The sequence below is a fragment of the Dermacentor andersoni genome, chromosome 9 (genome assembly GCF_023375885.2).
Source record: "Dermacentor andersoni chromosome 9, qqDerAnde1_hic_scaffold, whole genome shotgun sequence".
Taxonomy (NCBI): Eukaryota; Metazoa; Arthropoda; class Arachnida; order Ixodida; family Ixodidae; genus Dermacentor; species Dermacentor andersoni.
Genome location: NC_092822.1, coordinates 44,252,496 through 44,256,866, shown reverse-complemented (window position 1 = coordinate 44,256,866; position 4,371 = coordinate 44,252,496).

Below are 4,371 nucleotides of genomic sequence, written 5' to 3'. Positions count from 1 at the left end.
TGTAATTTTGTATTAAAAGAGCTGGAGCACACCTGCTACAAAGATGGACTGATAGTTTTCTCATGCAACTTCCCCAATGTAGTTTCACAGGCTAAGTAACGCTGCTCTGCTTTGAAAACGTGTGCTTTAATTTATGTTGAAACATGTTTAGAATAATATATCTGCATACAAGCTGTAAAAAGTTTTGATAATTGCACAGTTTACACACTTCATTTTTATTTGATACTCCAATATCCCAACTGTGTTTGTTAATCTGTTCACGTGGCAGGCAATGCATTCAGGGTTGTATATTCAGTTCATTTTAAAAACGTCTCTTCAGGCATGTGGGCACCGGCATGTGTGCTATTTCTAACATGCTTTATCAGTGCCTCAATCAGATTTCTGTATGTCATATGATGATCTCTATCTGGGTTTAAAAGACTGATACGTATATCATGCTATTTGGTCTTGTAGGCAGCACAGTGAGATCTATCTGCTGCCTGCCAGTCTGGTAAAGAGTTCTATGGGTCAGGTAGGAATGTATATCACTCTTAGAAGGACCCGTACAACCTATACATATTCCTAAGAGACTATAGAAATTTCTATCAGTTTTTTTTGCTAGGGTACATATGTTAGGTTTTTAACTAGTGATGGCACCCCGGAGAGACATTAGTGTAGACATTGCCCCACTGGACTTGTGCAGCAGCTAAGCCCAGTGGGGGGGGGGGGGTGATATGGACTGGGCGCCGGCTTGCGAGAGTAAGGATGACGTGGCATTGCGGCGGTGCCCTCTCCCCTCACACAACACCTGGCGCTCTAGAGCGACGGCAGATGTACCCTTTCACCCGCTCTGCTCCGTAGAGGTCACAACCAATGGGATTTGAGGTTCCATTTCGCTGAGACGACTGACGCTGCCTTTTTTACTGATTGGGCCATTTGTTTAGTCTGTTTGAACAGAAACGGACCTGCCAGAGTTCGGTTGTTTCAAGACAAAAGACACAGTCATCAACAGAAAGTTTAGTTTTCTACGTTAAGTCCATTGCGAGATCTAAAATGAGAAAAATCAAGGGCCTAAACACTCAGCATTGTGGCATGCCAGAAGTGACAAAAGACAGATTTATGAATTGGAGTTGTTAACATACAAATTGTGTTTAGTCATGAAGAAAGCACTCAGTGAATTTTAGTAATTGCATGTGGATCAATATTAAGTTAGCTTATTCAGGAGAAGGAGGCAGTGGCACAAAGTAGCAGAATTTAAAATGCTAGAAGCATCCATTCAACGCAAGAACTAAGTTCAATGGAGGAGATCAAGTTAGTGAACATGACAATATAGTTGTGTTTTTCATGAGAGACAAGGTCTTATGGAAACCATGTTGACATTTGTTGTAGAAGTTTTGTGACACAATTTAAGATTATTATGGAGATTGAAATAAATGATGTCACAGGGAGGCTTGGCAATTGAGGCCAGCAATTGTTCCGCCCAAGTGTCTCTCATGATATTACTGCGGTAGATCACCACGTGCATTCTGTTCTAGAAGCTGAAAAGGTAATGCTAATTTGTGTAATGCATCTGTCGAATGCCGACAACAGTATGATGCTGATGCGGTGACAACGATGGCATGATCAAAGATGGGATGACAATTCTAGAGTCATCACGATTGAGGCATAACGACTTTGGGATGATGAGTGCATGCATGGCAATGACTGCGTATTTACTACACAGCGTGAAGGCGGCAGCATCCGACGGCGTGATATTACAACTAATTTGAAATGACAATGCGATGATGACGACAGATTGAAGACTGTGAATGGTGAACAATGCTGCATCCACTTGGCAACTAAAGAAAAACATATGAGGACAGCTAAGCATGTCTTATCTGAGTTGTGATTGTGAAAGCATTAATGCCCAATTGAATGCGGCTGAGCAGTCCTTCGAGTTTTACGCTGCAAGTGATGCACCCTAGAGCTACATTGGGCCCAAGCTAGCAAGCAGCAGCAGCCTGCGGTGCCAACACCACATGCCACCGACGTGCTGCATGACCAGAGACCAGGAAACAGCAGTGGCCACCAAGGCCGGCAGGCACGCGCAGCAGTTAAGCCCAGTGGAGAGGGGAGATACGGACCGGGCGGCGGCTTGCGAGAGCAAGGATGACGTGGCGTCGCGGCGACGCCCTCTCCCCTCACGCAACACCTGGTGCACTATAGCGACAGCAGGTGTACCCTTTCACCCACTCTGTTTCGTCGAGGTGCGCTTGTGACGTGGTCGCAGCCAATGGGATTTTAGGTGCTGTTTCGCTGAGACGACAGACGCCGGCTTTTTTGCTCAATGGGCCATTTGACGCTTTCGCATAAATAATCGCTATAGAATAATGACGACGTGGTTATGTTGAGCTCGCGTTCACGCTTCGTCTACACGGACCACCCTACCTGTGTACTTTTGGTACTGGGGCCAATTCTGTACCATGCAATACACTCAGCCATGGAGCACCCGCAACGATCATGCGATAGGCAAAAAACGCTGTGCTTTAAACATGCACCCATAGAGTGCCCCAATATTGCAACCAGCCGATCCGTGCATAGTGAAGCGTCCGCATGGCTGCGTTTGCCACGTGGCCGTGCTATGCGAGTGTGTGGCTGATGTATCAATTGAGTAATCGAAAGACTGGTTCCGAATGCATTTACCAACCAATTTGAGTCCGCGGCACTTTAATGTGCTGCTTTGAATAACTGCATGTGGTACCACAGTTCCCGCAGTTGCCCAATGCATGTGGCGCGTACTTTAACAGCAGCGCTCGGCGTGTTTCGACTAAAGCAATTTCATTTCAATTCTGCTCGCCACTCTTGGCGGCTGTAGCTGCTTATAGTTATACAGTACTTTGGTTATAAAGTACAATAAGTCTAGTTAATAAATTTTATTGGGATGTGAGGTTTTATTTTGTTAAATCGAGAACTTCGTCAAATTCAAACCACTTGATTAGATCACGCAACATGCCATAAAATTGATGCAAGAGCCAGAAATGTCGTTTTTGCCTACATTCACACTTATTGTAGCAGTTGAGCATGTACTCTGCCTTAACAGAAGAAACGATTAAACATTCTTAAAAGCTACATGTCAGTGATACTAAAATCACCAGAACTCAATTAGACCTACTATACCCACATTTTTTTTTAATTATGGCAAATCAGGCAAGATATTAGTTGATTCTAGGTTTTCAGTGCTCATGAATGTGACAGTGAAAGTATTGAATGTCATGTAGTGTAATGCAACGAAAACAAGGACACAAGAAAAAGCAAAACACAGACATAATTAGGCGCTTGTGTCTGTGTTTCACTTCTTCTTGTGTTCTTGTTTTTGCTGCGCTACACTACATGCTGTTCCATGATGATCAACGAACAAGCCCACATTGCCGCCCCCGTGTAGAGAACAGGAAATTTCGTTATACACTTAAACTTTGATATAACAAAGTAGGTAAAATCGGCAATTCGCTTCGTTATATAGAAATTTCGTTGCATTGAAATTCGATCTGATATGCAAATGAGTACAGTCGCCGATCGATTTTTATTGCACAGAAAGGGGCCATGCAATTTTCTGAACTATTGGGCAATAAAAAAAAGCGTTTGAATGAGAAAACAATTTATTTTGAGAAATATAGGAGTCAGCGGCGATGAATGATACGGTTTCATGCCACGTTGATATCTTCACATCAGCGGTACGAATTAAGTGACGCCATATGCTTTCGCGTGCACTCCGCCCCCAAAGCGTCGCCCGGTCGCACTGCGACGACGCTATCATGAAAAGCGCCGGCAGCTGGGAGCGAATGCTTCGTCTGCTTCTCGTTCCAACGGGTCATCAAAACTCGAGATTGCGCAACCTTCAATACTAAACGTACTGGAAAACAGCTTACATGATGCCACGCCGTCTTGGCATCCCCGCTCTTTCCACATGCAGCAGATTACCTCTAGAGCAGGGTGCGCGGCTGCATATGCGCTCAGCCGCGCTTACAGCCACGCGCAGTCATGGCCGAGACGCGCGTCAACTTACCCCCCCCCCCCCCCCCCCCCCACTCCGCCCCCTCGCGCGCGCTTGATCGCGTTACCGCCAGCTCGCTTTCCTTCCCCACTTTGCCATTGCTCGCGTGGGAAGGGCGCACTTATGAAGCCACCATCTTTCTTGTCTCACCCTCGCACACTTTCACTCGCACCTAAAGCACAAGTGCGCGGGGCGCGATAGGATCTGATCGCACTTGGACTTAATTTATACGGAACATGATGCGGCTCCAAGCTGTTCTTGTCGCGCTGCACGCCGTTTGAGAGGTGCGTTTGCAAGCAGCCGCTTGTAATTCAATCATTTGACTATCTGCGTCCGCGGAAGTTACCATTGATTGTCTTGGC